General features: G+C 41.5%; 1 long non-coding RNA gene and 2 pseudogenes across 10 annotated transcripts; 1 reads left to right on the top strand and 2 right to left on the bottom strand.

The window, feature by feature from the left end:
* Positions 1–1314: 1314 nt before the first annotated feature.
* LOC133896991 (patatin-like protein 2) lies at positions 1315–21385 on the bottom strand (annotated as a pseudogene).
* LOC133896809 (uncharacterized) lies at positions 5220–17912 on the top strand. 10 transcript variants are annotated; one of them, XR_009905844.1, is made up of 6 exons: positions 5221–5577; positions 5683–11646; positions 11826–11894; positions 12008–12052; positions 12158–13866; positions 17347–17909. It is a non-coding gene; the product is annotated as an uncharacterized LOC133896809 (long non-coding RNA). The 10 variants fall into 10 exon arrangements; XR_009905846.1 differs by having other exon boundaries at positions 12008–12056; XR_009905845.1 differs by having other exon boundaries at positions 5220–5577; positions 5683–11161; positions 11588–11646; positions 11826–13866; positions 17347–17912.
* A 2358-nt stretch (positions 21386–23743) lies between the features above and the next one.
* On the bottom strand, positions 23744–25956 carry LOC133896990 (probable carboxylesterase 1; annotated as a pseudogene).
* Positions 25957–26031: the final 75 nt, after the last annotated feature.

Raw genomic sequence — 26031 nt, 5'->3', positions numbered from 1 at the left:
TATCAACTAGTTTCTTATTGATGGAAATCGTGCAGAGAAGTTCTCTTTGGCAGCTCATTGACACAAAAAAGTGCAGGACTATCTTCATTTCAGCGATCTTGCCTTGCAAATTCTCCTTTCATCAGACAGCAGCTTCGCAAATCTGCAAATACTGGAACTGCTAAGTAGATCCTGATTTGTATCTAATGTAATTACGGCAAAAGCTTATGCAAGTACCAAAGCGTGGAGCAATCTTTCTGAAAAAGAAGTTCATCTTGCTTGTTATTCAAAGAAAAGATAGGCTAACCTATTTCTATGAAGAAAGCGAAGCAAAATGGTATCAGGTACTTGTTCCATGCAGCAGTGTTGGGTATCTCTCTTTCTAATGGTTATTAGATGGGCGACCTGGAATCTTTTCTTTACTCGTCGGCTGAAATAAAACCGCCAGTACTGACAAAAACTATGATAACAGTAGTTCAATGCTGAGATTTATTCAAAATGAATATTAGTGCTTTTAAATTTTAACACGCCAAGAAAGCCAGCAGAGCCTAATATTGTCAATGTGTCGTGTCAGTATGATCACCTACACATTATTCTGTTGAGTCACAACGAATGGAACTTCGTATCAACAAATAATATCAACTAGTTTCTTATTGATGGAAATCGTGCAGAGAAGTTCTCTTTGGCAGCTCATTGACACAAAAAAGTGCAGGACTATCTTCATTTCAGCGATCTTGCCTTGCAAATTCTCCTTTCATCAGACAGCAGCTTCGCAAATCTGCAAATACTGGAACTGCTAAGTAGATCCTGATTTGTATCTAATGTAATTACGGCAAAAGCTTATGCAAGTACCAAAGCGTGGAGCAATCTTTCTGAAAAAGAAGTTCATCTTGCTTGTTATTCAAAGAAAAGATAGGCTAACCTATTTCTATGAAGAAAGCGAAGCAAAATGGTATCAGGTACTTGTTCCATGCAGCAGTGTTGGGTATCTCTCTTTCTAATGGTTATTAGATGGGCGACCTGGAATCTTTTCTTCACTCGTCGGCTGAAATAAAACCGCCAGTACTGACAAAAACTATGATAACAGTAGTTCAATGCTGAGATTTATTCAAAATGAATATTAGTGCTTTTAAATTTTAACACGCCAAGAAAGCCAGCAGAGCCTAATATTGTCAATGTGTCGTGTCAGTATGATCACCTACACATTATTCTGTTGAGTCACAACGAATGGAACTTCGTATCAACAAATAATATCAACTAGTTTCTTATTGATGGAAATCGTGCAGAGAAGTTCTCTTTGGCAGCTCATTGACACAAAAAAGTGCAGGACTATCTTCATTTCAGCGATCTTGCCTTGCAAATTCTCCTTTCATCAGACAGCAGCTTCGCAAATCTGCAAATACTGGAACTGCTAAGTAGATCCTGATTTGTATCTAATGTAATTATGCAATCGTTATACTGATAGGTGGTGTAGATGGCACAAAAGTGAGGCCCCCCTCACGTCGCCCGCTCTGGCGACTCAGGGGGGGGGGGGGGGGGGAGAGGGGGCGACTTGACCTGCAGCCCACCTCCCCCCAAAACCTAGCTAGATCCAGCCACCGCTGTCGGCAGGCAGACGCCGCCACCGGCGGCCAACAGTGACTCCGAAGCCGGGCCGTCGTGGTCTCCTCCCTCCGTTTCCTTGTCTCCCCCCTTCCCCACCCTCCCCTCCCCTCTCCCCTACCCCCTGCACCTAATGTGTGCTCCTCTTGCTCCGGCCAGATTCGCCAGCAATGTTATTTCCTCCGGTCAGATCTGTGCAATTCCTTGCCGGATCTACTTTCGAGGTTGGATCCGCGCAGTGGATCTGCTCTTGTTGTGCGAGCTCACCCTTGGCCTCCTTTCTGCTGTGTTCGTGATGCCGTGCGACCGCTCCGCACAGTTGTGTGCCGCGCCTTGCTGTTTGCAGGCGGGCTGCTGCCCTAATGTCCCGGTCGGGTCTTCGACCGGCCATGGTGCGGCGTGGTGCCGGTCTACTCCTTTGGCCGGTCTGCTCCATAGGCTAGCCTGCTCTCCTTTTGTCCATTGCCGCCGCCGGTCTGCTCTTGGCCGGATCTGCCGTGTTGCTGCTCCATGCGGTCTTCTCTGATGGTTGGTGTGTTGCTCGGGCCTTCGTGCTCCACTTCTATGTGCTGCTGGATGTTCTACTGCATGTGCTTGGTCTAGCCGATCCGTCGAGCCTCTGGGTTCATCGGGTTGCGCCGTGGTAGGGGGGATTTACGGGCGAAAGTCCTATTAGGCATCATTGCCGACGACGGTGACGCTCGCGGGCGTCATTTCCTCCTAGAGGCGTTGTGTCGAAGCTTCCCCTCTGGGTTCTCTCTGGGTGAAAACCCTATTTGGCTTCCTGGAAGAGCGACAACGGTTCCTTTGCAGTTTCCTTCCTGAAAGTGTCATTTCGGAGAGTCCCATTGTTCCTTGTCATTACATCTGGCAGCACCCCTTTGCAGGACACACTCCGTTCTCCTGTTCGGCTGGTCTTCCCACCATCTCCGACGCTTCGCGCCAATGACTGTGCTCCAACATCCCATGACCCCATCTGTGTGCTTCGTTTGGAGTGGTGCCACCATCCGAGTTGGTTGTCAGGAGTGGGAGCAGGGCTCCGCCTGTTGGGGTTCTGGTAGAGGTGCTAGCTGGGCACAATTTCTTGCGAGATGTTATTGCTTGGTGTGGGTGCCACTTGACCGGGTTGTATGTCGTTCTATTGCTGTGTGTGTGCCGGGTTATTTATTGCTTTGTCGGACATTTGTTGTGCGGTTTCTTAGGGGTTTGGGGTTTTTTTCTTTCTTTCTGTGTTTACGTGTGAGATAGGCTCTGCGGGTTGTAATGTTGTGTTTGTTAAGGTTTTTGAGCCCGATTTTTCTTATAAACTGGGTGACTTTTCTCCTTAATGTAATGACGCGTAGCTCTCCTACGTGTTCGAGAAAAAAAATAGGTGGTGTAGAACTCACCTCTTGAGAGCTTATTCGTTGGTCATCTTTGTGCTGTTACAAGCAGGCACCATATGGCCAGTCTCCAGGTTTGCCCGTGAAACAGGTTTCTTTAGCAGCATATCTCCAATATTGGCAAGTTTCTCCATGTTTTCATTGGTTGCAACATCAACTGATGATAGTGTCCCTTGTAGAGTATCATCCTGCTATGTCGAAATGGCACTCTTTGAGATAAAGAAGCTGATTTATTAGTTCCTGCAAATCAAAATGTCTCTATTATTACTCACCTGAATCCTCAGATAGTTCTGCTCAGAATGCAAAGCTTTGAAAACAGCAGAGATATGGATATCCACCATATCTGCACTTGCTTGTGTGAAAATATCTACCAAGGGAGTGGATCCACTGCCAAGCAACCAACCCAACACTCCCCATGATTTAGCCGTTTGTGCATTGTAGTTCGCTTCAAATTTTGATGAGCCTGTGCCAAGTGAAATGACCAAAAACCGGCCATAATCCATAGGTTTATTGTGAAGAAATCCGGTTTTTCCTTGAATATCTGCTTGGTTACTTCTCCGATGGCAACTAAAGCCTAAACAACAGAGAGAGATACATTGGGTCTCCTTCAAAAATCAAAACTTCTCTTCAATTTCTGAATCAAGTGAATTTGTTATTTTGCAAGATCATCGGTACATAGAAGTGCAATTTTCTGGCATTCACTTATGCACAGTTACTGATCATTGTTGTACCGGATTATTGGCAGCTACTCCATCAATAAGATGGAACTCCTTGATGTTCCCACGGCAGTCTTCTGTCTTGAAGTAGTGTGCAGGTAGATAAGTTGGAGCAGCGGATGTGCTGATGCAAATATCTGATAGCAGAGCATCCATTGTGCTGTACTTGTTGTTCTTAACCTATGATACAAAAAAATAATTATTACATAAATTTCAAGGATGGTGGACAATAGAAGTCCTTGTTATTGGTTCATACATCTTTTCCTTTTGATTCTCTTTTACACAACAAGTTGAGGTAATTTGATTTGAGTAGCATATATTTGCAAATCTGCCAAATTATACTAGTATGGTTTTAACTGGCTGTCATCAACATGCAGAAACATATGGTGGATCCATAACAAAATATGTACCATACTTTACAGGTATGGAACATGACTCTTCAGAGACTTGGGAGGGAGGGATAAGGGGAGGGAAGGAAGGATGGAGAGCCAGACCTCATAGGAAAAGAAAATAATTGGTTGTAGCCGCTTGATGTCGAAAGTTGGTATTACCACATGTATTAAAGTCTGATGCAGTCTGGTGGTTCCCAAATTCTTCCTCACAACTTCATGAAGGTACTTGCCATCATAAGGTCCTAACAGCGATCGAAATATCCTAATTATGCTACCAAATGCACCCCTGAAGAAAGACAAAAAAAATTGTTGAACAGAAAAGTTTGCAATCCAACCAACGAAAACCATAATACACATATTCACCTCTGCTGTGGGAAAATCTTGGGAGCATGGTTCGTATAAAATGCTTGAATATCCTTGGCTGCAAAAAGTGGTATGTTCTTCTTGTTTGGTGCAGTCAGCATTGTAAGTCACAAGTCCCCCTGTGCTGGTCCCAGCAATGACATCAAAGTAATCTGCTAAGCGGGCTTCCTCTCCATCAAGTTTCTTTAGAAATTAAACAGAACAGTTTTTCATGAGAAGCAATCAAGAACATATTTAGCGTGTTTGCAATAGGCTTTCAATATTTACTCGGATATGAAAGTCATAATATATTTATGGTTAAGACAACAATGCATCTCCAAAGTTATCCCACGAAGGGATATAGTTTGAACTTTAGATTAGCACATCAAACAATAAATTTCTGACTCTACAATGCACTTATTTCTCTCATGCAACATATGGAATAGGGAGTTGTACAATATCATATCTCTCACCAAGTTAGTGTTGCCTTAGTTTTAAAAAAAAGAGAAAGGTTAGTGTTGCCTTGGAAATCTTACAATATTTGAAACTCCACTAGCCCATCAACCTGTGCGTCTGCACGGGCCAGCATTATAAAGGACAGATATATTGTTAGATATTGTGTTATATTTATACTTTATATTGAAAGCATGCTTATGCTGAGAATATATCAAATTCTTAAATTTCATTTATATATTCTGCAAATAGAAATTTAAATTTTATTCTGAAATATTAGAAATTAGTCTTCGTTTGAACAGTGCACATACCTCCTCATAAGTTCGGCCCAGTAGTCACCAGGCCAGCAGCACTTGTCACCAGCCCAGCAGCAGTTCTACTTCATAAACATTTGCGTGGAGCAGCATTTGTGGCCACTAAAATACCAGCGTATAGAACTCTCCCGTCCCCTTCCTTTGCTACAGTAAATGGCAGGCGAAAAGGCAATTTCTCGGCGTCTTCACCCCAGCACCGATCCCCTCGCTTCTCCCTCCTCTCCGGCGGCCTGTCGGCGCCGATCATAGGACTGGGCTTGCCACCTTAGGCAGCAGCATGGCGGCGACCATCGGATGCCCTGCGCCAGTCAAGGTGCCTATCGATCTCCGGATAGAATCCGGTGTTGCAGTATCAATTTCAGATCGAGAAGAAAGTCAAATGCATGATTTGGAATGAGTAAGTGTCTTTTGGTGTTTGGATAGTCGTCGCGCACCACTGCAGTATTGTAATCATGCATGCTGCTTGACTTCCTGTTGGAATTTTTATATCCTTGCTCTACAGCTGATTTTACATATGGCCATTTGCTACCATAGTACCGTCGGTGGAGGTGGCTTCATGCGCACCTAAGAGCAGAGCAGCAGCAGAGCACCTACGGCCATCTCCCACGCCTAAGACCGGACGTCGCGCCCGCTCGGTCGCAGCGATCTCCGCGTTGCTCTACCTCACCGAGGGCAACGTCTGGCGGGGTCGCCGTGCCATTCCGCGTGGCCGTTTGCCGCTACATCTTTCGTCCTTCTGCGAGACCACGGTCTTCCCAAGGTCTTTGGGCCCTGCCTTTCCGCGATTTGCAAATGGAGAAATCCGTCTTCCATGGGATGTTTGCCTGAAATCGGCGTTGTAAGAGGTCATCATCGCATCGGCCATCAAGGACATCGTTCGGCTCACAAGTTATTTGTCTTGCTCTTCATTTTCTCATTCTTTTCTCCCCAACTCGTGGTTGCATGTGTACATAGTGTACTTATCAAATACCACGTCTAAAATACCAATGTATAATTTTTAGAAAAGGATATTTTAAATACCAAAGTATTTTGCAATATGAAGGATGTACATAGTGTACTAAAGGATTTCTTTGAACACAATATTTTTTGCGACATTTTCGTCGGGAGACTATTCATCTGAGATTAGTATCTTCAGTCCTTGTTTGCTTGTGACACGTGATACAGCAACATATAGTTGTCCGTGTGTGAAAACTTGCTTAGGTAAAAAGAGTTCAACATTCTTTAGTGATTGCCCCTGACTCTTGTTTATCGATATTGCGAAGCACACCGATATTGGGTACTGCCTTCTTTTCAACATAAATGGCCACTTTGATTCGTTTGGTGACATGATGATTCGTGGAATATACACCTTATTTCCAATGTTGGAACCGGTTATGATTTGTGCTTTGATGAACCACTTCCCTAGTTGTGTTATAGTCAACCTTGTGCCGTTGCATAGGCCTGCACTTTGATTGATATTTCTCAGCAGCATTATTGGCAGACCAACTTTCAATCGTAGTGCATGATTTGGTGTTCCGGGGCATTTCAAGCTGTTGAGGAACTCTGTCGGATACAACTGATCTTCAGTTTCTTTGTTTGACATAGCTTTGCAAACTATATCTGAGCTTAGATATATTGTTTCTTCACCTGGTATTTGACTCATTATGTAAGAGTTTATCTCATCCACCATCTCATTTCTTGGGCATAAGATGGCCCTTTCTTCTAGGTATGTTTTGTTTTTGTAGTTCATATACAGGTCTGGGTACGTGTTGTTGACAATTGTCTCCATTTTGTTTGCTCCTTTTTGCAAAATCAAGTCTTCTGGGATTTTTATCCATGCCTCATCCTCTTTGTTTCCTGCTAAGCCATCCTCAATGCTAAGTATCCATTTTTCAAATTCTTGGGTCCTCTTTTGTTCTTCTGGAGAATCTGTAAGTGCAGTCAGACGCATATTTTGTGTTAGCTTAATTTCTTCGAAGTGCCTCCATAAGTATGAACGCTTTAAGGATGCATCAACAATATGAGACCTGCGTCCTTTAGGTATGATTGGCAATGTTTGTCTGAAATCACCTCCCATTACTACTGTCATCCCTCCAAATGGTTTGTCTTGGCTATTGCTATTTGTATTTCTCAGAATATCTCTCAAGCTCTTGTCTAGTGCCTCGAAGCAGTGTTTGTTTGTCATTGGGGCCTCATACCATAATATAAGAGATGCCTTGTTTAATAGCTCTGCAAGAAATAATCCCTACTTGATATCGCACGTCGACTCGTTGTTGATGTTCAGTGGGATGTGAAACCTTGAATGTGCTGTTCTTCCTCCTGGTAAAAGAAGTGCTGCTATTCCACTGGAGGCCACAGCTAAAACTATCTTTCCTTCAGATCGCAGCGATGTTGTGATAGCCTTCCAAAGAAATGTTTTCCCTGTTCCACCATATCCATTTACAAATATAAGTTTGCCAAATTTATTGTTTACTGATTGTGTTATTGCATCAAATGCCTTTCTTTGAATAAGATTCAATTTACCGAGCAGTTCCATGCTTTTTTTTTCTAGAGCACATCTATCATAGTTTAGCTCCTCATTTATCAACCTATTTCTTAGACCCTGCATGACAGTGTTGTCTGGTAATGGCATTCCTTTAAATTCCTTTAAAGATTTTCCGCCTTCCCTTAGCAAATCCTCGATCTCTATTAGCGTAAGATTCCTTATTTGATCTGGCTGTAGCTGTAGTGTATTGAAATTTAGAATTCTCCTATGACGCCTTTGGATGTCCTCAGAGAGTAGTTCCCAATTTGATTCCCACAATTTGTCTGGGTGTGTGACCTCACAGAACAACAGTATTGTGCAAAAAAGTTGACGCATTTGTGCTGCAGAAGCCCAATATGATGCCTCTTTGATGCAGTCATCCCACTCGTTGTCATCATCTAGTAAACCAAGTGCGTAACACGCCGATTTGTAAGTTGGGTAGATAACACCATTCACTGTTCTGATGTCTTTGAATAATTTGCATCCTTTGATGATGTTTAGCAGTATTCTCATGTAGTACCTTTCACCACTTGCGGGATGGGCATAATAGATCCTTCCTATTGATCTTTTTCCTCCACGTCTTGGTTTCCATTCCTTTTCCTTTGAGTGCCAAGTCCACTTTGTTGGAAATTCTGCATAGGTTATTTTGCGTGCATCTTCGTGCAATCGATTAGCTGTCATCCACTCTGTGAAAATTGAATTTTCTATACCTGGGCGATGTACAATCTTCTCAAGATCAGTGGAGTCAGGAAACACGACTACCTGTTCATTTTCAAGGTGGAACTGTAATCTCTGTACAGATGGCTCTCTGTGTTGAAGTTCGAATCCAAATATATGCCACGATGCTTCTCCTGCTGATAAGTACCGTGCATCAAGGTACATTTGTATTTCATCATTCTTATCTATAGCAGTCAGCTTTGCAGTAGCTCTATCATCTCCTTTGTGTATGTATTTGAACAGGTATTTTATGGACCTTGATTTATTACACCACTCGACGTTTATGTGTGCCTGGTACTTGACTATCAAGTCTCTATTGTATGGAATGACATACCGGTTGTCCAATCTTACTCTATCTACTTCTACAGTTCTCCCATCATCTCTTCTTCTGTATATTGGATACCCTTCCTCATCTATTGTTGTCTCTTGACAGAACATTTTGGGGAAATGTTTTGAGCATTTACCATCAATCATGCATGATGATTTATGATTTGCCTCTCCACATGGTCCATGCATCATGAATTTTTCAATAGCCATATTACCTTCTGGATCCTCATCCTTGTCTGGGATCTCTGCTGATATGATGCTATCAATATTAGAAGGGTTGGGGTCCCTGTCTTTTGGGTCTAGGAAGACCAGTATGTGTGCATGAGGAAGTCCTCTTTTCTGAAACTCAATTGTATAGATAACTGCAAAAGAAATTTTTTAATATTATATTTAATACTGGGAGGCACATATAATTTGATAGGGATCAAATAATTAACATGGTCATAAATGAATTGTAGAAATGCTAAAGATGGTTTGATAAACAAACCTGCTATTGTGCGGCCGAAGCACATGTTTTTCTTGATGTTCTCTGTTATTAGTTGATGCAACTTTATAACGAATACTCTATTGCAAATATCAGGACGGTCTTCTGGCTTTTGACCTGGTATGTAGTCCAGCATGGACTGTATTTCGGGCCACTTTGGGTTACATGTGAAAGTGAGAAAGATGTCTGGATATCCAGCCCAACAACATATTGACATAGCATCTTGGTAGTATTGTTGCTTATTTCTTGGACTTCCTGTACACGATGAAGGCAATATTATTCTTTTACCTATCTGATCAGTTCTTGTGTCACCATTGTCAAGCGCATCTTGCAGTCCACTGTACAGTTCTGTCCGTAGCGTGCCTTGATGCATCCTGTACCAATTGAGTCTCCACTGTTCAATGCATGCTGCTGCGTCTACTATGAATTGGAGGAATAGTCGACCACTCATTAGCAACAAAGTTGACTGATTCAAGCGTTGTTGGATGCGATATGCATAATATTCCATCATGGTGACATGCTTCCTCTCGCCTTCATGGCCCTCTATTTCTTCATATGGTATTTCAAATCTAAATCCGTCCTCCCCATACGGAAATAGCAAAGGGTATTGCATAGACATAAAGCTCGGATGCAGTTCGGAAATTCTTTGTAAGTGTTTATCCTTGTCTTTCACTATTATATCCCGTCCTGAAGCTTCATTAGTTTGATCTCCCAAAATGAGTGCTGCAATTTCAGAGGCAGTTGGCAGGTTATATTATCTTCCATCTCTCGATCTTTCACCCAGTAGTCGTATTTTAACATTTTGGAAATTTGATTCTCTAAATCTGTCCCTTGCCATGCGAAATGTTTTCACCAAAACATTGTTCTCATCAAGCATCTCCAACAATCCAGACACAATGTTTTCGTCTAATTGTTGGTTGTTTGTCTTTGAGGTAGATGCACACAATCTATTTTTTACCTCATTTTCTGTATCATATATGTACAGCTGGGCGAATTTTGGATTATCACCTTCTTTCGGAAGCAATGTGCCTATTCGATGATAATTTTGGCCGTTCAACTGAAAAACATAGGGTCCACCACCTTGTTTATTTATCTCATGATCGATGTGGCCACCCATTGAAGTAAATGCAAACATTGAATTGTATGTTCTGATGTTTTGTCTATAGTTCGATGATTCTCCTCTTTCATTATAACAAAGTAGTTTCTCAAGATATGTTGGAGGCTTTTTCAATAGTGGCAGCTTCACCTTCCCTTGTTTACAGCAGAGTCCAAATGTTGGTCTTGATTTATTCCTATTATGCTTGTTTCTTTCTTGATGCCACATTACAGCTTCACAGTGTGGGCATATGCAAGTGGGTTTTCCAAAGTTTGAAGCTTCAGTTGGAGGAGGACGTGGAGCTTTTCCCCTTTTTATGGCTCGTAACTTTCGTATTTTTTCTCTACATGATTTACTCATTTGTCTTGTAGCAAAATCAGGATTAGATGATTGGTTGCATAAATTTGGTTCCTGCTGAGACTGTGAGTCATTTGTTGCTTCTGAAGTAGATCTGATATCATCATTACCTTTGTTGGTCGATAAATACATTGATTTGTGAGACAGTGGTTGTTTCCTCTTTGACGGTTTTTTTATCGATTGATATTTTGTATCACTGCAAAAAAGAATGTTATTTATGTTAGTTGTTACTCAATAATACTCAGTGATTGAATAGGCAATGGTGTTATCTAATTGTCTACCTTTCTTTCACTTGAATAGGCCATCTCCAATTATAGCCCCTCTGGGATGTAAAATATACATTCTGAAAAATACAGTGTTAACATATTTTTTTATAGCATTTTGAGAACTTATACAAAATATAAGTGTTGCATGGTACCCTTTTGCTTGGTGGAATAACAATGGGACTTGTGGATGTTGATTTTTCAGTCAATGGCCTGCAACATTGTCTATTAAAGGTAAATGACGATTGTATAGTAGTAGTATGATAAATTAATTATTTGGAAATCAAGCTGCTACCTTGAAGCAGATTCAGTATTGCCGTTTTTCCTGCTATTCGACCTCGCACGTTTGTTACTCTCTTTGTCATCTAGTGGTTGTTTCCTCTTTGATGTTTTTTTCAACTTATACCTTGTATCACTGCAAAAGAACGAATGTTTGAGAAGATAATTGTTAATCGTATTGTTATATGATCGGATAGGCCATGATGTCGATCTGGTGACTACCTTTTTTTCACTTGATCTTTTTTCCCCTGATGTTGCTCTATATTGTGATTGTTGCTTACATCCTGAAAGGAAGGTACAATGTCAACTTATTTTGCATAGCATTGTGAAAACTGATTAAAAAAAAGTGTTGCATCATTACCTTGTTGTTTGGTGGTACAGGTACGGCTTATGCTGATGTATATATTTCAGTTGATGGCCTACAACATCTTGTATTAAAGGTAAATTATAGTTGGGTAGTAGTAGTATAGTAAATTAATACTTCTAATAGTGAGCTAGTACCTTTCACTGTTATTAGGTGAGATATTTTGTTTCATATAAATATCATTGCAATCTAGTTTTGAACATTTGTTATTTCTCCTGTTTATAATTTGTTTCCTCTTCATCCGAGCCTTTTCAGGTCCATAATTATGTAGATCATCTTCAACATTTCTGGAATGCATTTTGATTGATTAGTCATGTTGGAAAGGTTAGTTTAGATACTAAATTTATTTGAAAGAGTTTACCTTTGTTGACTTGATTTACTCTAGCCTGAAAAGTTGTTAAATTATGTTGTAAATAATCTGGCAAAATATATTGCAGCTCGAATGTGGTGTCAGAAAAGGAGGATTGAAATAGTGTAGCCAAGTTGGTACCTTGCTTCTTTTCTGAACTAATAAATTTTTCCTCTTTAATCGATTGTCTCTAGTACTGAATGGTTGATGTAGCATGTTGTTTTGATCCATAATGTAGGGCGTGATGCGATCTGTGAGGAAGTACTTTAAAATTATGGATTATAGATACACCGACTTGGATCTGAAAAGTGTCAATGAAAACCTGTTGATTGAATATGTAGGCTTTGTGCTTGATGATGAAAAATATGTGGGTGTGCAGCCTAATATAATGCAATGGCACGTGTTTGGATTGGTCACTGTATGTAGCAGAAGAATGTGATGCAATCTGTGAGGAAGTACTTTAAAATTATGGATTATAGATATAGAAGAATATAAGTATGCTGAAATAAAGATATTCCACCTCAATGTTCTTACCTTTTTATACCACCGATTTGGATATGAAAACTGTCGATGAAAACCTGTTGATTGAATCTGTAGGCTTTGTGCTTGATGATGAAAAATATGTGGGTGTGCAGCCTATTATAATGCAATGGCACGTGTTTTGATTGGACACTGGAAGCTGTATTATTATATGAATGTAAAGAGAGATATACATGTTTAAGGATCACCATGGTACTAATTTAGATGCTTTTGTGTACATAAAATATTAAATACATGCAAACCTGGAAGATGGATTCGTCCAGACCAGTGTACATTTGGTTGACAAAACAGCAAGGAAGGCTACGCTGAAAATATGTAGCAGAAGAACGTGGAGATTTGGCTTCCTGGCGACATAGAAGGACTCGGCAAGATCTAGCTTAGAAGAGCTTGGTGAGACCTTGCTTCGTGGCGGCACACAGAACTCGTCAAGATCTGGCTTCCAAGCAAACTCGGCGAGATTTGGCTTTTGGCAGAATAAGCTTGGCGATCTTATCTATATATGATAATATAGTAGTGGATAAAATTAGTTTTTGTTAGTTGTTGTTGGACTCGGTTACGTGTCCAGGATAGTATATTTCTTGTCATCAGGTGTTTGGGCTCGTTACGATATGTGACATATTAATTTTCATATTTTGATATTGAGCTCATGGTATGTATGGATGAATACGTAATGGCGGAGGTGTATAAAATAGTATATTTTTGACAACAGGTTTTTGGACTCGTTACATTTGGAAACGATTATAATTTTGATACGTGGCATATTAAGACAGATATATTATTAGATATTATGTTATATTTTATTATTTATATTGAAAGCAAGCTTATGCTGAGAATATATCAAATTCTTAATTTTCATTTATATAGTCTGCAAATAGAAATGTAAATTTTATTCTGAAATATTGGAAATTCCTCTTGGTTTGAACTGTGCACATGCCTCCTCATAAGCCCGGCCCATTAGTCACCAGTCCACCACCAATCTGGACCACTTCTACTTCATAAACATTTACTCGGAGTAGCATTTATGACCACTAAAATCGATGGCTGAGTGCTTGTAGAACTCTCCCGTCCCCTTCCCCTGCTACAGTAAAGGGCAGCCAAAAAGGTGATTTCTTGGCGTCTCCGCCCCCAGTGCTGATACTGTCACTTCTCCTTCCTCTCCGGCTGCCTGCCGGCTACAACAATTTGCTACCAGAGTACCGTCGGTGGAAGTGGCTCTCATGCGCACCTAAGAGCAGCAACACCAGTAGATCACCTACGACCATCTCCCACGCCTAAGAGCAGCAGCAGCGCGCGGTGTGCAGTGCCGACGCCGGGCCCACTCGGTCAAGGCGATCTTCGCGTCGCTCGACCTCACCGAGGACAACGTCCGGCGGGTCCAGACACTTTTCGAGCTTCTTCGGCCCGGCCGTAAGTCCACTCTCCCTAATCCATCTTAAATCGAATATTTATTCCAAGGTACTATGTTTTTGGTGAAACTCTTAGATCAGAGCTATTCATTGCTGTATTCACAATGTATAGTTGATTTGTATGTGGTTCACATCTGCCTTCTGCTCTAACTGATTTAGTAGTAATGAAGGTGGATTTTGTGGAATTTCAGTGTTTATTAACTTGTATGAGCTATAAATCATATTGCAATTACTATTGAGGAATCAAATTAAATAAGAAAAGCAAATAACCATTCCACTGTTATTGCAATTACTGAATATATATTGAGCTATTGTGTAAATAAAAAGTATAGGTACGAAACTTGACTATCCACTGTTATTGACAAAATGTGTCACATATTGTAAAACGAAGTAGACCGTGGTAATTTAAAAGATGTCCGTATACTTTTGGTTAACTCTCTTTGATCTCTTAGGCCTTCCCTGATTTGCTTTATTTTCTAGGTGATCAACAGTCTTCTTGCATTTAGCATCAATATTTTTCCTCTTTTTTCCATCAATCTTTTTAGCCAATCTTTCTCCGGTCCTTATGTTCTTTTCTAGAGTAGCTAATTGTTTGGCGTGATTTCTGTCAATCTCCAAGCCTTCATTTTCAGGTGTATTTGTGCAGACTTCGTCTGAGTCATCTTCTATTGCCATATATCTCCGTCTTGTTTGATTGCCACATTGAAGTTTGCTTGATGGAGATCTGTCTTCTTCACATCTGCTTTTATCCATGCTACTAACATCGCTATCTTCTGGCTCTTCTTTCACGTGCGCCATCCAGGTTGATTCCATTTTGCTAAGTGAATAATTTGTGCTGTCTACCTGCAAAGAAAAATAGATAAGTTAAATATGCCAAGCATTACAATGACTTTGTCTGCATAACAGTTCAAGCACCTTTTTGTTTGGCTTTTCCTGTTTTGTTTGTAGAACAGACTTTCTATTTCTTTGCAATTTTGTACTATTGTTTTGGCTTTCAGAAATTTCGTCATCTTCAAGTTCAACATGCTTATGCCTTCTTCCTATCCTTTTACTTCTGTGTTTCCCTTTGTGTTCTTCATTACCAACATCATCCGGTATATTTATGATTTTAGTTTCATAAGGCACTTGTATTTCAAGAACATCCTTTGGGTTTTTTTCTCAAGGTAGTCTACAAAAGGAACAGAAAAATTAGGGGCTAATAATAATGTGTTACTGATGTAGTCAAATGTAAAAAAAAAATACAATTTATTAGTGAGCTAATATATGAGGAAACTTGAAATGTTACCTTCATATTTTTCTCAATATTGTTAGTTAAACTTTCTAAATTTGTGGTAGTGTTTCAGAAAAATTAAATGACCAATTCACATTAAATACTCAGAAGAGTTACCTCTTTGATGCTTTTCATCTCAATTCTTGAATTTCCTTTTTCATTTGGAAGAAATATTCTTGAGACGGTATAGTCTGGTTTGCAACTTGTGAAGTTGTAATCAGTCAATCTGAACTGAAAAATTAGTGTTTGTCCACATATTTTCTGCAGAGATTTTGGCAGCTCCTTATTGTCATGATTGACTGAAGCAATCATGAAATCTGCTGATTCACTAATTAGCATTTGAGCTTCCTTGTCGAAAAGTACGCAAGTTGCGGTCGCTGTTGAGTCACTTATTTCAAGCTTAATTTTGTACCTGCAACATGCAAACATTGTGATTAAAATTTAATTTCCTAATAGAAATAGCATAATAAGATTGTAAATTACTAAATTATTTACCTTACTTTAGGCTGAGCTTTTTTATCACACTTTTTGCAAAAATAGTGATCAGGATTCTTGTCAAGTTGCTTCTTGCAGTTATCGTCACTACATGAGATGTAGTACCAGCCATTTTTTGTATTAACCACATTAATTGTTGCTTCAACAGTGAATATCTTTTCCTATAAATAGAAATATGTCATTAAAATGCATGTAACTGAACTTAAACAATGTATTACATAATGATCAAACAATAGCATACCTGATTTGATGAGTCAAACAAAATCAAATTTAATTCTTCCAAAGTTTTTCTATTGTACTGCATTTGCTCCTCCAATGTCCCTTTTACATGGCCCTTGTCATGTATCTCTTTGATAATATTTTCATTGGAACAAATGCTATTTGCATACAAAGAATAATATCTATCATATTAGAGGGCATGTTTCGTAGATTAAAATAGAAGTAACAATATAGGAATTTATTTTACCTGTTCTGTATATCTATAGCTTCACCAATAGGTAAATCTACAAAAACTTGTGTTGCGCTGGTTGATGATAGAGAATATCCTACGAATATTTCAATTATTTAATTCTCTAGGGGTATTTATATATAAGACACACTACAAATGATATACATAAATGACTGATTCAATGAAGACATACTGCCAAATTTCTTCACAGTTGTAGATGTTATTATGATGACATGAGTTTTTGACTTTACATCGACTTGCTCTACTTTGTCATTCCACAATCTAACTTTCACTTCTTGATCACTGAAAAATGAGCAAATAAATCAGTATGAAACATCAAGTATTCTAATATCTGACAAAAAATGATTTTGAGGGACATATATGTACAGGATCAACACGCGTAGCAGATTAGTAGGACAATATCATGACCTTCAAGAAACGAATGATGATTTGGTAGTTGACTTTCATGTTTTTCTTTTTTCAACTTACTCGGTTAGGAGCACAATATCACGGATTTTTGATACTCCAAACTGTGTCCTAGTTTCTTCAACTGGTCCAATGTATGCTGCAATTCCTATAACATCTGTTTAAACACAAGTATGAATGATTATATGGCAATCAAATATGAGAATTAACATAAAGTTACAAAGTCAGTGATAACATACCTGAGAGATAAGTGTCGATGTTAATTCTTTTAGAAAGCGTATCTGTGTTGCAAAACTTGAAACTATACTTTGGAATGTCATCTGTATCTTTGATCTTCTGTATAGTAGTTGTGGGCAAAAAGTTCACTACCTTGTCATTTTCTACTGGTCTATATGTTTTTGCTGCTTGTGTGACTCTAACATTCGCTATGACATACACATTATCTTCTTGAATCAATGTTTTGAATTTTTGAATAGATGCCTTATTGATAACTCCATGCACCATAGTCCCCTGGATTGTCATTCATCATTAGCTTGCAAACTGAAAATACTTAAAAAGCAGCTGCAATTATAACGAAGAATCCGTATACCTCTTCATCAATAAGTATCATGTCAAGACTTAAAATTTCACCGCTGCTGCGCAAGATTGCATCCCATAGTCTTGTTATCCTTGCTGTGATTTTCCATAACTCCTTTCCTGGCCTAATTTCACTTAAGGTTTTGCACAGCATTGCAACCTGTCAACCGAAACAGCAAGAAACAATACATAAAGTTATAAAGATAAAAAGAGGTATGCATGTTTAAGGATCACCATGGTACTAATTTAGATGCTTTTGTGTACAGAAATTATTACATGCATAGATACCTTGGATTAAAAAAAGCAGAACAACAACACGTTACTGGAAGATGGATTTGTCCAGAACCGAGTACCTTTATTTGACAAAACAGGAAGGAAGCCAACGCTGGAGAAGAAAATTTGGACTTGCATATATATTCGAGACCTGGGACATGCATCATACTCGGACTTCGATACCTGGCAGATTTGTTTATTGTATCCCAGCCGTAAATAATGGCATTGACGTGTTTGTTTTGGATTCCTTTTAAGTTGTGTTGTGTACGTGTACTATTTGATTTAGAGCCTGGCAAGATGTAGCTCAGTGCTTTTGGCAAAATAGTATGATAATATAGTAGTGCATATAATTAGTTTTTTAGTTGTTGTTGGACTCAGTTACGTGTTCAGGATGGTAAGTTAATTTTGTTGTACGGATGAATATGTAATGGCAGAGGTGGGTAATTTAAAAGCAAGAAAAGGGTTACTTTGGGATATGTTAGATCCAATGGTTAAGGATGATTAAGTCTACTAAATCGATATCTGTATGGTTTGCTTTTTTTAAGGATTTTCTTGGATTTCTCTTTTTTCTTAGCATGTCTTGTCCTGAGCACCGTCCGAATCACCGTGGAGCTTCGGAGGGAGCCTCCAATTAGTATATATAAAGATTGCGCAGTTGCGCTCATAACTAAAGGTTTACCTGCAACTCTGATTCCAGAAAGGCGAGAACAAAAGCTGGAATGATTCCTCGAATCCCTCCACCGTCGATAGAAAGAATTGTTACAAGGTTGCCATAAGTTGGTGGATGGATGTATTTTTCTATCTCCATATTTCGACTCTCTTCAAGGCAAGGATTAAAACAATTGAAATCCACCAAGGACGATTAGGATGACACAATTTATGTATGGTAGATGTATTTATAGACTTCCAGATGAGAAATTTCAAGATATTGGTAGTCAGAAAGGGTCTATACATTCAGGAGTTAGTCATTATGGATAACTTAAACGTGGGATAATCATATCATATCCAATAAGTAAACATGTCAGATACTTCATGCATGAGAAGGTGTCTACACCTGAAGTGCAAACGTACAAGTTAATTGTTTGAAATATTGTTAAGGGTAGTTAGGTCAGGTGCTTTAAAAAGGAAGGGATAATTAGGAACACAAGTAGTCACCTGAGAACTATCCTAAGTAACTTTTAGTACAATGAGGATTAAAAAATTATGGTACATATATAAAATAAAAGTTAAGTTGCTGAAACTTAACCAATGTGTGTTTTGGGATGTAAATGAACTTAGTAATATATTGAAATGTCCTTTTTCTTGTCAGAATACACACAACATGGAATTCTCAAAATGGAAAGTGTGGTTCTCTTTATTTTGATGACTGAGATGCTTGCATCTGAGAGTAACATGTGAATATTACCTTTTTTTAGGGAATAAGCATTTCTTTCTCAGCTACCCTTGAGCTAAGGAATGTACTTGTGCCCTGAAGGCACTGCTAGAAAAAGGAAACTATTGCAATTAAATGTTTAGGCATGATGGAAAATTGACCCTCACTTATTTGGAACCAAAAAGAAAACATACATTTGTGCTCTATTTCAACCTGATCGTGCTTGCGACGGTGCATGCAACCTAATGAATAGGGTGACCAATTATGTTTGCTATTTCATGTTGATTACCTAAGATACCAAGATCTTAGGCCTGTACAGCCATTACATGTTAACATCAGGAAGAAGCTGCGCTGCTGCAGCAACTGACTCTGGACATCATGCAGCTATAGGAAAACAACCAGATATCATTTAACTTGAGCCAGCTTTGTTATATAAACTGGATATCTGTTGCGTCATTGTTGACGTATGTTCATTTGTTTTGTACGCAAATGAACTTTTACTATTCTCTACATCAAATGACTGACGAAAAGGTTGTCGATCTTCGCCTGCGTAAATGAGATAAACCTGTAGACTTCCAGCTTCCCCTAGGCTAAAAGTGTAATCAAATGTGTTGTATTATGTCAAGGAAGGTCACATTCTAAGACCAAATATCATCTCATGAAAAATAATCAAGGATTCAGGACTCTTCAAACAAAGAAAGTTCTAAAGAATAGCTATTTGATTTATCAAAGGAAGCAAAATAAACGAAAGAGAAAATGATAACCTTGCAAAAACAATTGTTGCGGATCCAGTAAAGAACAGCAATTTGCCCCCACATGCTACATAATATGTGTCTGATAGAAAAATCCGAGTGCTACAAAAAATTCAAATAGATCCGACTTACTCCATTTCCTCATCAAACAACCTATTTTCTAGTCCCGCTCTCTTTTTGTTTCCTTCATAAAAGATGAAGACTCGATTTAAGTTCAATTGATAACTCAAACTTAGGTGAAATAATATTCAGATGGTACAATGGAACTTGCTACATAACTTGAGAAAAAGGTTGAGGTACTCAGTTACATGACATCAATGTTGTGTATCAAGAGAAATTATGATGTCAGCAGTTAGGTGTTAAATTTATAGTGAGGCAGGCAATTGCTTCTGCAGAACTATAATCTTATCTGTTTCAAGGAAATCTTACGTCTTTATAAACTCTAAGAGATTAGATTTTCAAACGTGTCCCAGATGCAAGAAATACAATGTGGTAATTATTGGATATGCTGATGCTGATTCTACTTCAGTTCAGTTTTCTGTCTAGTTTGGCTACTGGCACCTGGTGCAGAATAGAGACATCTTCTCATGCAGTTCTTTTTACAATAACATTGATTCCCTCATGAATCAACATGCACACCATGATGAACCAACATATACACCATGCATCAATCCTACATCATTCATTCAGACACTGCAACAACAGACTAAATTGCTGCAACGTTTCATCGCAAATTCTACCAACATCCTTTGGTTCATACAACATCATGACATTTCCTGCATATAGCATGTAGCTTACTCAACCAGCATGCTCTTTGCAAGATGAGATGGGGAACTGCATGTGGTCAATGAAAGCAGACTGCTCAAAGCCCCATTGACGCGGCAAATGAAAGTAAAAGATTGTCCAAGACACCATGCCTTGCACGCCAAACAAAACTGCACGCCCGGGATACCTCGCAATGGGGGTTTCCCTAAGGCATACCATCAAATAGGTGGGTGCAAATGATTTGCATGCCTGTTTGTTTTACGCTGATTCATAATCCATCATAGCAACCATAGCCTGGTTTCTTTGTTGCTTAGGATGCTCCTGGACTTGTTTGCAGGTGAGGACTGCCATCAGGCTTCTAACTGTACGATGCCATTTTGGTATGCCAAAAGAGCTACACATATACATATATATAAAAAAAAGAGAAGAAAAGAAAAAGAGAGAGAGAGAGAGAGAAAAAAAAAAGAGAAAGTCCATCCAGCTTTGGGCCGGCCCGGCCATTCCATCTCCTCCCGTCTCCGTCAGGCTGGCCCAGCCCAGCTCCCCTCTTTATCTCCGCCCCGGCCACGCCTGCCCTAGGGGCGCCGTGCGCTGTTCCTCATCCTCCCTCCCTCACGCCGCCTCTCCTGACTCACGTCGCCCCTCTCTCGAGCTGCGCCCGTGCCGCGCCGTTGTGCCTCTTTCCCCCTCGCCCTGCGCACGCTCCCGAGCTTGCCCGACTTTTCCCCCTCCTCTCTGCTCCGCGCCGCCCTTTCTCCGTGCCACACCCGAGCCGCGCCGCCTCTCCTGAGCCGCGCACGGCCATTCTTATCCTTCCACGTACTTATCCCCTTCCAATCGAAGCTATACTGGGAGCCCCCCCCCCCACCGCTATATAACCCAGGAGGGGGTTGGATCGGAGAAGGGGGGTTGGGAGAGAAGAGAGAAGAAAGAACAGAGAGAGAAGAGATAGGGGCCGGATCCGGGAAGCGAAGAGAGAGAGGGGGGGGGGAGAAGCCTTCGCCCCTAGCCATCACCTTTTGCCATCGACACCCTGCTCGCCGGAGCGCCATGGCCATCACCTCGTGTGCCGGTGGGTTTCTGCTGTAGCCGTGCCCTCCCCTCCTTCTTTTGCATAGGTGCGCCGGCTGGCATTCGCGCCATGTCCGTGCGACAGGCAAGTGGTCTTTGTGTTCTGGCGTGTGTGTTTCTCGATGTTCACTGCCGTGAGGAGATGATGTGCTCCGGTCGGTTCTGTGCCGTGACCGTGAGGAGATGATGTGCTCCGGCCGGCTTCGTGCCGTGACCGTGAGGAGATGATGTGCTCTGGTCGGATCCGTGCCGTGATTGTGAGGAGATGATGTGCTGCAACGTGCGTGTTTCTCGGTGCTCGCTGTCATAAGGTGATGCAGGTGCTCTGGCGCATAGGCGTGTTGTTGCTGTCGAGTCGATGGGGTTTTGATCTCTTGTCTCGGCTGGCACTTGTGCCATGGCCATGGAGGTGGATATGTGCCGCGCTTTAGTTTGTCTTGATCAGCTGTTCTTTGTTCTATGGTGAAAGCCGGCCGGCTTTGTGCCGCGATCATCTAGGTGATAGGTGTTTTGTTCTGTCTGACCGTGGTGCCGTGATGGCATTGATGTACTTGGAGCTATGGCCGGTTATGCATTGCTGTCGTTAAGAGTTGTTGGTTGTTCTCTTTGGGATTGTTGATTGGTGGTGAATCTCATGCTATGATGGTTGAGGTGTCCTTGTTGCCGGTTGGGAGTCAAAAAGCCACCGGGTTGCGAGCTCCACCGGTTGGGGGTTTAAGCGCCATCGTGCATGTGTGCTTCCGCTGTAGTTTGAGGTAGATGAGAGGCAATTGTCTGGTGCCCTCTGATGATGCCTGTGAAGATCGCATGCATATATTTGTTGCCGCATATGCGAGCATGGCTCTATCTTATTGCTGGTCCTATGTCTTTGCTGCTGAGATATTTGCGCTCTGTTAAGTTGTATTTGTTCAGGCCTTCATTGTCATTGGGATGAGGCTGCCTCTCTGATGTTGGTCACGGCTTGATACACCCATGTGGCTATTTTGTTTCCTGTTAGCAGTGATAACTCAGTGTGTTGGCCGCTTATGTCTTTATATTGCTTGTTGCTCATCTATGCTGGTTGATGAAGCTGGTGGGATGGCCTAGCTTCCCTGTGGTGGTTGCCCCCTATTGTCGGCCCTACTTCTCTATTGTCGGTAGTGTCATTACAGGATGGTTGAGGCTATGATATCTACTACGGCTTGTTACCTTTTGCCTGTGTGGCGTGACTATCTTTATGGGGTTTAGCCTTTGTGGTTCGGTTTGCTGTGGGATGAGGTTAGAGGTCGTAGATAGGAATTTAGAAACAATGCAGTTCGTCGGGCTCCCATTTGGTTGTACCTGGTAAACTGTCGTGTAACTAGATTCTCTCTCCCTCTATCCTCGTATAGCACCTGAGGCTACGGCCGATGATGAGGAGCTGCAGTGTTTGAGGCCTGTGTGGCCGATGATGACCCAGGATGTATAAACAGTCCATAAAGCTCACGATAGACTGTTTGTCCTGTCTTTTACTTTTATTGTTTAAACGCTCATTTTGCTTTATCTGTGATGCGTGTGACTACAGCTTTGTATACTCAGAGACGACTTGATGACGACCAGTGCAGTGCAGTTTAATCGGAGGTTGTCCGAGAAGCCGGATGTAATTAACTGGGGGCCCTGCGAGGCCACGGGAACTAGGACGAAGAAATTGCCGAAGAAATAGTTAGATAGCGTGTGCGTTTGTACATGTGTGTGAGCAAATTGTAAACTATGAAACTGCACTTTATAATTTCGACATTGAATGAATGGAGTTACATGTTTCAGTTATAGTTTGTCTCCTTTCGTATAGTTTGAGTATAATGACACGCCCACAATACATATACAATTATACAATAAACAGCAGTTCGAACATGAAAGCCTTGTTTCGAATTAGCGAAACACTAACGTTTGCGCAGGAGGATTGCGCTTCTGTGAGAAATCTCACTTATGCTATGATTGCTCTTGTCATGCAACAAGATCACAAGGCATGTGCTGAAGAGAATGTTAAGAATGCTAACATTTTTTTTGTAAAATTAAGTCAGCTATATGAAATACAAATAGCAAATAGCATATGTATACCCAATTAGAGAGTTGCACAGTGAATATCTGCCAGAAGGTAAGTCTAATACAGGTCAGTTAATTTTGGCTCGATTCAGTAACACACTCCTTTTTGTTGAAATTTGGGAATTTGATACCCATACCGTAGCTTCCGTAAAAAACAAAATTTCTAACTGGCAAGAATAATTGAGTAACTGAAATTGAACTCCATAGGATAGTAATGTTATGTACTTCGTATACACTGAACATGTCTACTGAAAAACAATCAAAGCAACCATGTTCTTAATCAAAACTCGGCACAGCTAATGTGGGCTCAGATACCAAATTAGAGGACAATGCAATATGGCCATGTGAAGGAGTGGAGTACTGGAGATCTCATCTACGGCTCAGAAACTCGGCAATGACCCAGACTTGCACCTCCGCCTCTGCGCTCGTCGGCCACAAGAGATGGAAACCGTGCCCCTGCCCATCGGCCTCCCAGGCCTCCACCTCGCCGCACCACCCACTTTCCTTGAGCTTCTCACAATACAGCCCTCCTCTGCCCTTCATCGCATCCTTCCCCCCGACGCACACCAGCACGCGATGGCACCCCAGACCAGCGAGGCTGAGCGCGCCGTCCGTCATCGGGTTGATCCACGGGTCGTCGGACCCACTCGTGCCTGGGCACACCACCGGCCACTGCCTGACCAGCTCACGGAGCAACGCCATGCCCATCTCGTCGGACTCGGAGCTGTCTCCTCCCAGGAAGTAGGGATGGATCAGCACGAGCGAATTCACTTTCACGCATCGCGGCGTGGTGCGCGATGTTGGCGCCCGAGCTCTCTCCGCCGAGGTGGACGGGCCCGAGGTCCGCGTGGGCGGTCAGCCAGGGCTCCGGCCCCTGGCCCGCGGCGTGCGCGGCCACCCACTGGAGCGCCGCCCACGCGTCCCCGTAGAGTGCAGGGACCGGGTGCTCGGGGGCGAAGCGGTACTCCACCGAGACAACAATGGCGCCGGCCCACGCGGCGAGCCGGTTGGCGTGCCCGTGCACCGCGGCGTCGAACGTCGAACTCTAATTACCTTATTCTCACTAGTATTCTAAATCTTTCTACCAGCATTTTTAAACAAATATCTCTAATACACAATTTTCTATCTCTAATCCTAAATTCTCTAATTTCTCTCTACCTATTGTCCTACCTACATTTTCTAATTAAAAAATACCTGGCCCGTTGCAACGCCGCCCGTCACTGGCTCCCCGAGCCGAGCTGAGCTGAGCCTTCCGCCGCGTGCCACCACAACATCTCACACCCGCATGTGGTAGACAAAAGGCAGCGAGGGAAATTAATAGCCGTCTAATTATTATAGGCCTATTGGCACTCCGTGTACCGACCGACTTGAGCTGACACTTGTGTCCACTGGTGCCGACGGGTTTACGGTCCGGACCGAGGTCCGACATGGCACAGATCCAGTTCTGTGCCACCACCTGTCAGCACTCAAAGTGCTAACAGGATCTCGGGCCCACTGTCACGTAGTATGTCGGCACGAAGAGTGCTGACAGATCCCTAGTCGGCACTTCGCGTGCTGACAGACATTTTTCTTGTAATTTTGTGAATTTAGTTCCCTAGTCAGCACTCTGCATGCTGATAGACACTTTTTTAATTTTATGAATTTAATTATTATTTTTATAATTTTCTAACAAAATAATATTATTAAAAAATCCATAGATTGATCCTGAATTTAGCACACACTGGATCTACTAATGTGCTTGATGTTCTAGAGTAGGCGAGCAACCAGCTGTGTTTGATCTTTGAACTGTATGCCTGAAAATGATGCTCTATGACTGAATTTTGTCAATAACTGCACCATGCTTCACGAACCACGAATTTCATCTCACAATTCGATAACTCAACTCATAGAACTAGAACTTGATCCATCTCAATGGATATGTTTTGAACTACCTGCTACATTTTTTTGCGAGTAAAGAGAGAGCTTTATTGATTACTCAGGAGAGAAGTTACAATCCTGGACAAGTGGTGACTTAATGCAAAGGGGAACTGTATACTCCCCACCACGGAGTGTGTAGTACGTTTCACCAATTACGCAAGTTCGTGAGCGACCAAATTCCTCTCCCTCTTTATGGCCTGGAATTTCACATCTGGCAACAAACAACTAGCCTGCTTAACATCCTCAACCAAGAACCTAAATGCCGACTTATCAGGGCTCCTACAGTTAATAGCAGTGATGACTGAAAAGCAATCCGACTCCACTATTGTCTTTCTCTAGATCCGGTCAGCAGCTAGGCCTATACCTTCACTACACGCTATTAATTCCACCTCCTCCGCTGAGGCCACATCAAAGATCACACGCCAGGCACAAAAAAGAACAACCCCTTGATGGTCTTGAATCATAATACCCACTCCTGCCTTTCTAGATTCCGGTGAAAATGCGCCATCCATATTGACCTTCACCCATCCATTCGGCGGAGGGTTCCAGCGAACGTTCCCCTTCAGCTCGGTCTTGGCCAAATTGGCTCTCCATCGATGTTCAGTCATTGACAGAAGCGCCTTCTTGCCCTTGTCGTTCACCACACCCTCCTCTTTCCGGACCATGATCAGTGCCTCAAAGTAATTGCACAAGAAAAGGACAGAAGCAGTGATTGGCGGCCTGCTGGCTTTGTGCACAAT

The sequence above is a fragment of the Phragmites australis genome, chromosome 17 (genome assembly GCF_958298935.1).
Source record: "Phragmites australis chromosome 17, lpPhrAust1.1, whole genome shotgun sequence".
Lineage (NCBI taxonomy): Eukaryota > Viridiplantae > Streptophyta > Magnoliopsida > Poales > Poaceae > Phragmites > Phragmites australis.
This window is presented reverse-complemented; position numbering and strand designations above follow the sequence as displayed.